General features: G+C 39.4%; 1 pseudogene; it reads right to left on the reverse strand.

The window, feature by feature from the left end:
* Positions 1–596: 596 nt before the first annotated feature.
* LOC138796517 (vomeronasal type-2 receptor 26-like) lies at positions 597–8,993 on the reverse strand (annotated as a pseudogene).
* Positions 8,994–9,518: the final 525 nt, after the last annotated feature.

Below are 9,518 nucleotides of genomic sequence, written 5' to 3' on the forward strand. Positions count from 1 at the left end.
TGTACGAATATCGAATATTCGAATATCTCACTATTCGATCGAATATCTATTCGATCGAACAGTATTCGCTCATCACTAATCACGGCCAGTACTGCAGTACCGGTCGGATGATCTTCACTGCCGCTGAATTCGTATGCGGGCGCATCCGCACCTGAATTCCCCGCTGCACACATTGTGTGAACTGACAGGGCTTTCTGCGCCCGCTATTCGGTGAATAGCGGACGCAAAAAGCTGAAATGTCAGTTTCTTGTGGCAGCGCTAATGATCCCTGCCGGAGCCTATACTATGTGTATACACTCCGGCTGGGATTCCCTTAGATGCAGCACTACATAAGTACAGTAGTAATCACAACCGTTGTTGCAAATCGGCAACAACGGTTATGATTGCTTCGGTACTTACGTAGTGTGAACATAGCCTTAAACAGTAAAAGGGATGTTTAAAAATGAGAATACGTGTTATTTATTAACTAATGTTCAAGGACTTTATTTCTTATAAGCAATTTTAAATTTTAAAAGTACATAATTTTTATTTTTTAAGACCTTTAATATCCATCCCATATTTTATAATGTATAACTTATTGATACTGAATGTTCACATTATCTAAGCAAACTGCTTTTAGAATTTAAATCTGGTCTGACCAGTATTATATAACATTTCGGGAAGAATATGCAGCCTAAAATACCAACACTTGAAGATATTACAGCAAATATTTCTACAAGAACTGTATTCTTCCCAGTAACACTCATATAGGCCGGGATAAAAGCCACCCAGACGCTGCACACAACCAGTATGCTGAATGTGATGTTTTTAGCTTCATTAAAACTATCTGGTAAATTTCTGGACATGAAGGCAAATTGGAAGCTCAACATAGTAAGAATCCCCATGTAAGCCAGGGAGACATAAAACGCTAACATTGACCCTTCATTACAGAGAAGAATAATTCTGTCTTAATAGATGTGAGTATTGGCTTCTGGGAATGGAGGGGAAACAGATAACCAGACTGTACTGATGATAACCTGGAGAAGAGCAGCAATAATAACTATAGAGCTGGAAAGTTTAGCACTGATGAAGTTTCTCCAGGTACATCCGGGTTTTGTGGCTTTGAAGGCCATGTAGACTAGAATAACCAAATGATTCCAAATGAAGTCTGGCGAAGCATGCAGGTTACATGGAGAGGACGACCCATGAACAAGAAGACACAGAGGAAACTCAGCATAATAGAGGCTAATAGACAGAAGCTCAGAGTTTGGTTGTTGGCTTTGACGATTGGGGTGGCTCTGTAGAGAATAAAGATGCCCAAAATAATAGCGGTAATAATGAAGAAAAATAAAGAAATGCTGGAAATGATAATAGTTATGGGGTCACTGGTGTAGGATAAATATTCAACTGGCTTTAATACACATTGATTGTTGTCATTCGGCCATTGATCTTCTGGACACTTCTGGCAGGTCCCTTGATCTACAATAAAAATATGGCAGCTTATTATTTACATGTAATACATCAGAATAAAGTATAAAACAGATCCAACATTTGTATATGATCCCCTTATCATGGCTCATTTCTCTTTCTATGAACATATCTAAGCCCCCCACACACACACACATTCTATGTAATTGGTATATTATTAAAAAGGATTGTCCGGGGAGCAGAAGAAAGCTAAACAATATTACTCCCGGGGCTCACTTTCTGTTAATTCACATCTCGGAAGTAATCCTTCTGAGGCATGGGGGGCGGCAAGTGTGTATCTCGTTTATCATGTGTGAGTATGGTTTTGTCAAATGGATGCATGATGTCACCAATGCTGCAGCTTAATTGCGAGACATGAGTTCTCAGGAAGTGAGCACCAGGAAACAGAAGTCTTCAGTCGTCTTCTATTTCTGGATTGTGGGTATCAAGACTAGAGTGGGAGAGTCTTTAGAAAGGAAAACTAGGTAGGAAACCGGATGTGACCAAAACAGAATAAAAACCTGTCATTAAAAGCTGTTTGTGAAAGCCCACTCCCTAGTCTTAGGACATTAGGCACATAATTACTCTTGACTAGGCTCCCGGTGTCTGAATCTGACGTAAAATGTAAAGGAATTTTTTTTTTACCTGTATCATTTGAAATTACACCCTCTGGACATTGGAGACAGCCAAAACAACACTTACATACTCTACTGTTAAAGATTCTTCTGTAACCTGAAGGACAGTCTGCTGAGCACTTTGACAAAGGGGCCTAGAAATAGACATTTAGAAATATATTATTAAAATTTATTTAAGTATTTATTTATTTATTTCAATTTGTTTCATCTGTGTTTATGTTCTGTTAGGCTTCCATACCTCAATATTTTTCGGCAGTGCGAGGGTGGGGAGAGGGGTTTGAGGAAGGATCGTTCTGCTGTGGCTTTTTTCCCCCCATGTTGCCCCCAGCATGGAGATGGCTAGGAGGGGGGATGTGGGGGAGGTCAGTAGGGATCACTTCCCAGTAGCTGCTCACCATAGCAACCTCCTTGCACCTGTCATAAGGACTGTATTGTTTGAGAAGTTTGGAATTTAGAGTCTCAAACAGAGACAGAGATGGGTCTCTGTCAATTTAAATACAGGATGAGTCAAAGGTCTCAGACCACCCTTTTATTTCAGAAACAAAAAGGCAAATGACATATGTGAATACCCCAGCAAGTTATGAGGGGCCTATCTTTAAGTCTTTTTACGTAACATGGCCACCATCTTGAAAGCCTTTATATTGAATCAAGGGTGGGTTTTTCTAATGGCAAGGTGGTCATGTATCTATGGCCACAGTCAGATTTGCAATATTTCTTCTGGTACCAAAGCTACCAACACAGAAAGTATGGGGGAAAAACATCTAAACAGAGTGCATGGAAGACTTCCAGGACAAATAACACAGATTATATTGATTGTCAGAAACATAGGCGGGTGAAAATAATAACATTCACTTGCCTCCCTGGCTCCAATGCTGCAGGGCCAATTCTGCCTGCATTTTATTGCTCTGGTCCCCTGTTGGGAACTTGCTTACAGGTATTGAAACGTGACGTTCCAGACCCACTCAGCCACTCAGGGACAGAAGCGAGGCACCGCTTCAGCTGCCGAATAGCTGAACGGGCTTTAGACATCATGTCCGAACACCTACAAGTGCCCACACACCAGGGAACCGAAGCGATGGAATGCAGGCAGCAAGCGGCAGCACTGGAGCCAGGGAGGTAAGCAAATGTTATTGTTTTCACTCACCCTTTGTCCAGGCATTACCAAAAAAAGGGTCCTGGCCGAACAACCCCTTTAAGGCTAAAATGCTGTCATAGTAATATAAAAATGCGAACCTCAGCATATTTCCAGTATTGAGGAGTTTTGAACAAAACAAGCTTCTGCTTTTGAGAAGTTGCAGTGAACTTGCCAACTCTTTTTATATGATAATTTTCCAGAGGTATAGGTTCAAAACTTCTTATTTCAAACTCTGAGGTCATTTCTCCTTTCTCATTAAAGAAAACCTTTTCTCCAGTGGGGTCTTGAAAATTAACTTTTCCTAAAGACTAAAAAAAATGCATAAATTCTGATCCTGAACACGAAGATAAAAAAAAAAAAAAATTGTGATTGGTTTGGCTTGCCTTTGCCGAACATTCACAAACGAATAATGAACGTACAATAGAAGTGTACATTTCGGTGCGTACAGATCATCAGTTGCAAAGCATAAAATACGCAATAGCGGAGCAATTACAAGGTTGTAGCATTAGGGTATCTTTTATTCACCTGTGCGTATACACGGAGTGATGCGCATACATGTCATGCAATAAGCGCAAGGAATGTTGGGCCACAGGGTACAGTCACCTCAGCAAGTCAAAATGTTTCAGCGAGCCTCCCCTTTTGGCCTCAGAGAACTCAAATACATTGTGAAGATAATGGACAAGATAGACTTTGATGGATGCCTGGTCACTACAGGGTTAAGAAATTAATCCTTATAGTGCTAAAACACGGGATTCTGTCACCCTCCCTTCACTGTGAATATTGCTGCCAATCTAAATTCAGACGCTGTCCCTGCTCGTGTCACTCTTCCTACTGAACGGCACAAAAATCTGGAAAGACTGTGAGAAAATTCGCCTCATTGTTGCGTTTTTATAGCATGTACGTAACGTACGTGATGACGCTAATCATACAGCCAATTACAATAATGCCAGTTGTAAACATGGCTACTACATTACCTGACATGTCCTTCTTTCCCCACATGTTCATTGGCTCTTTCAAATTGTTGGGAGGTAAGTTGAGCAGTTGCGTAGATCGCAAGATAAACATTTGCATGTTTGAAAATGATCATTATAACCATTCTGATCATCCAACAAATTGTTTGTGATTGCCGAATACGAACAATAAACGTCATGTTCGACTAATATCGATAAACCCTTGCAGAGAGGTCTGGAGGTGACAGCCCACTCAACCAATCACTGGCCATGATGCTGCCCCATCTTAGGTAGACTAGTCTGCCACTCCAGACTAGTCTGTCTCACTTAACAATGTTAAAACACACACACACACACACAAAAAAATGTAATTGCCAATTTTACATCAAATGACATTCTGGAAAAAATTAAATAAATAAAAATAAAAAGTCATGTCCATGCGAAAGTGCTCATACTTAGGCATTTACTATTAAATGAAACGTATAAAAAGGATAAAGGACATAGGACTACCTACAGTAAATAATGTTCGCCAGCATGTTTATTCAGATATTTCTATGTCATTTTTACTTTGATTATTTTATATACTTTTATTACCTTGTATATGTGTCTGAGATTGTTCTTGTTTTTGTTGGTGTGATATTTAGTTCTATACAATTGCATTTCATGCAGAACATGCGCCAAAGCATAAACAGCTCTATAAATCTGGACAGTTGTTGTCAGTCTGTTAGTGATATAGATGTGCCTCTTATAATCATTTAGCTTAAAGCTTTTGCTGCAATTTTGTAAATTCACTCTCATAAATGACCGTCCTAATATGTTTAATAGTCTGTTTGAAGACAGACATTGGAAATGATAGGAGAAAATAGACTGGAGTAAAAAATCACTCGGACGTGTTTCGAAACTTATATCATCTAGAAATATTTTTAAAAGTGGAATTTTTTTTACTGGTAGTGAAAACACCAGACTTCCGTCCAATGATTTCTTCACTTTTTGGGCTAATAGAATGTGAACAATTGAACCCACTGGTATAATCAGAGTTTTTGCTTTGAAGCTGCAAATTGTTTTTAAAGCATTGATTTCAGTCATCGGAAGCGTGCCGCACAAAACCATAATCGTTGAGGTTGATTTGAGAAGAGTTTGCATGCTCTTATCTGGAAGCTTATTGCCTTTTCCGATGGTATACCTCGGGATTGGGATGATGAACTCGATGCAGATGCCATGAATAGCTGCCGTTTTCTTTAGTTCCTGAACTTGGTTTTCTCCATCATCATCATCAGATGCAGCCACACCAATCCAGGTCCATTCAAAGTGCTTCAGTAACGTAATAATTGCTGTGAACTGGATGTGATTTCTGGGAAGAATTTGATACAAGGACGGAAAGATATTCCTGTTGGATAAATAAGGATCAGTGGTGCTATAGGTGATCTAGATAAAATATAAAAGAAAGATGATTATATGGAGTTAGGTCCAAACGTATTTGGGCAGGGAAAATATCACTAAAGTTTACCCAAAATTTTCCAAATGTTAGCATTTGATTTAAAATCTCGGCATATATACAGTATATATAGGGTAGGGATAGAGTATAGGGACAAAACTGGGAACTACAGCTATTTCCTCACAAGAGCTTGAAGACGTTTCAGACAGAGTTTTCATAGAGATAGTGATTTGTAAGTTTTGAGTGAGTTAAAGTAGTGTGTGTGTGGGGGGAAATGTTAGACAGGGTATGCAAAATGAAATGGCTAACACTTTGTACAGTAGGTCGGACATGGATACTCTTTGACCTTGTATAGAAGGTTGTATCATGTGGCAATTTAAACTATGTTTTGTATTGCACTGTGCATTTGGGAATTTATTGCCATTGCTAGTGCCGCAAAACCTATGACATTAGAAAAACTATCTTCAGTCGTGTTTAGTGGCTCAGCAGCAAGAAAAAAAATCATCTGCACAAAATGTGTTCTTGGGCAGTGAGTTTTTTTTTTTTTTTCAAAATAAATTTATATTCTACTGTGCTGTGATCAACTCAGAGGCTGAATATGCTAATGCTAGTCACAGTATGGGCTTAAAAACTGACAAAAAGAGAGAAAGCTCATGGGGTAGTAGTGGTACGAGTGTCGCCGGGGTGGGGGTGGAAGATCTGGGTACAAGCATCTTTAGATTAAAAGTCTAATTGTGCAACCTCTGCCGAAAGAGAATAGGCTATGATCATTCCACCAAAGTAGATACAACAGTTTGTTCAGCACATGACGATAAGATTGTCCCCCTTTTTTGGCCAGAAATGCCAGATATTGTGTTTTATTAGGAGCCCTTTCTTTTCCTCTCCCTCTTTTAGTACAAGTTAACCCTGTTTTAATCTGTTAAAAGAATCTTGTTCTAGAACTAGGGGACATATTTTAATGCTTTAAACCAATGTTTTATCTGGCCTTTTGTTCTTAAGTGTTACCAGTAGTTTATATCTCAGTCCCTGCTTAATTAAGATCCACAGGATATTGGAAAAGTAGGAGTTCATGGCGGGGTCCGACCTCTGTACCCCCCGCGGATCTCCTTATCAGGCCCCAGGCTTCTGTATTATAAATAGAGCACTGTACTCGACTCTTTCCGTTGGCTTTATAGAAATGAATAGAGCTGCAGGTCATGTGCTGTACCCATGGTTCTATTCTTAATACAGAAGCCAAAAATAAGAGATCAAAAATAAAAACAAAAAATAAATAAATAAATAAAAATAGCATGCAATAATGTAGATAAAACACAGAAATGCACATGTTTACAGTGTTAGGCTATGTTCACACAACATATATTTTCGGAATAATCACGGTATTTTAAGGAAATATATGTTGTGTGAACATAGCCTAACACTGTAAACATGTGCATTTCTGTGTTTTATTTACATTATTGTACAGCCACCTTCTACCCTATTACAATAGGCGTGACATGTAACTGTTTGGATATATCATAGAGTGATAAAAGTGTTTTATTTATTTATTGCAAAGGAGTGGGCGGGATTGGCGCCCTTTTATGTGTATACTTAAACTTTTGATTCCCAAAACGCATCATATGTGCATTTCATTAAAACATTTTTACATGTTTTTAGTTTTGAAGTTTGTACCCACTGGCTCCTACATGGGAGCATCCTGTTTTTAGTTCTCCAGCCAGCTTGCAATCACCATCGTGGACTTCAGGCGTTGCATCAGACACATCTGTACCCCTTAATTCTGGTTGATACGCACTAAGCCCAAGTGGCATCAAGGTAAGCTACCCCACTACAATCTGCCCTACCTACCTTACCTACTCCCTACCTTACTGTCTGCGGTATCGCACGGAATGCTGCCTCTTGCCTATTTTGTCTTTCCTGTTACAGAGATTGTGGGGGGTACCGAGGTCAGACCACAGCGACCTCTTACTTTCTCCCTATCCTGTGGATAGGGGAAAAGTAGATTTTTCCTTGAAACAGCCTGTTCCTAAATCTTGTTACTGTGATGTGCATACAATTTTTTGCATGGGTGCAACATTTAAAATTAAGGCTTGGCTGACAAGATGAATAGAGATAGGAAGGGGAGCGAGGAGGCTTTCTAGCTCTTAACGCTTGGCAAACAAGTTGAAGTAAAAAAAAATCTAAATTATAATCTTGTGACATGACACTAGTTATATTGTGAAACAGCTAGTTATTCCAGGTTTCTTACCTGTGTGTATCTATAAATGTTCACTATATGTGCCATAAAGGAAGAAGTCTCCACATTATGATCTCCTATAATCCCGGCCAGTTTCTCAGAGCCTCGATGAGAATAATTTGGGATGCCATCACCAGGACCAGATAGGACATCAAACAAGCTTTCTATGGCTTTATTCACACTGTTACACGGATCAATCACATGGTATCCCAGAGTCACATTGGGTAATATATCTGGATTCTTGTTTATTTCATGAAAGCCAGGACATATTTGTAGAAGGCAGGAAATGGTCTGTATAACATGGAAAACAGGAACATGCAGAAAAGTAGAGCTTTCAATGTCATAGAATATAAGTCTATAGAAACAATATACTCTTTAAGTCTATGATTTCATTCCTGATTCTTATTTGGCTCTCATATTGGGGTGGGAAGTGTGGGGGTTGTTAAATGGCATCACCCATTGTACATGGTCTACGAAGGGGTTTTTCAAACTTTTTGTTCTCAGGCCTCATCAGGCGATCCATGTTGATGCTGTTGGCCCACCAACAAAGGCATACTACTACACAGTCCTATATACCACCATGTAGTGCCCATAATGTCTCAGCGCCAAATCATCACCATAGTGAAGAATTAATACTGTTTCACCTGTAGTAAACCAAAATAACAGTGCAGCAAAAAAACTACTTCACCTGCATAACCCAACATCACACTGCATTTATACATATAGCTCCATCTACTGTATATAACCCAACAACACACAGACTGTGTAAACCAACATCACATTGCACCAATGAATACTGTTCCACCTGTACTACCCAACATTACACTTCTTTAATACATACTGTTCCACCTGTAAACCAGCATTACAGAGCAGCACTTCTGTTTTCATAACCAACCCCTCTGCTCACATGGACGTTTTTACACACAGGCACAAACGCATACATATACACAGGCAGAAAAACACACAGTCAGGAAGAGACACACGCACATACAAACAGACAGGCAGAGATGCACACAACACTGGCTCCGTTCTTCACCTCCTCTTCTACCTGTGGCAGCTACAACCCCCCCCCCCCCCATAAACACACACACACACCACTTATGCATTACCCTGAAAGAGGTTCTTCAGCAGCTTCCTTATGCTCCTTCTTCAGTTCACACATCCTGTTTTTGCTCTGTGAAGTACGGACAGCACGGACGGGAATCCCTATACTAGAGTGTTTTCCCACATGTTATGATGTATTAATATCTGTTAATACTGCTTTTATTACTTTTTTAGAGGTTTTATTGACCTCTCTGTAATTCTTTAAGGCTACAGCTGACCCTTCTGATTTGTATTGTTTTTTAATGCCCTTTTTTTTCTTTGTTTTTGTTATTTATAGCCCTTTTAACCTCAGTTGTAAGCCATGCAGGATTTGATTTTAATCAATTACATTTGTTACCTATAGAAATAAATTTAGCCATAGTTATTTCATGTGGATTTAAAGATTTCCCATTTATTAGCTCTATCAGTATGTGACAGCAGCCGCTTCCAGCCTATCTCTTGAATTTCAACCCTTAACCCAGGAAAATTGGGGGACCCTGGGGGACTTCTAGTATATGCACACTGATCTCTCATAGAGATCTATGCTGTATAGGATATACAGCATAGATCGATAAGATCAGTGTTCAATTTCTTTTGGCTGTAG

The sequence above is a fragment of the Dendropsophus ebraccatus genome, chromosome 7 (genome assembly GCF_027789765.1).
Source record: "Dendropsophus ebraccatus isolate aDenEbr1 chromosome 7, aDenEbr1.pat, whole genome shotgun sequence".
Classification (NCBI taxonomy): Eukaryota; Metazoa; Chordata; class Amphibia; order Anura; family Hylidae; genus Dendropsophus; species Dendropsophus ebraccatus.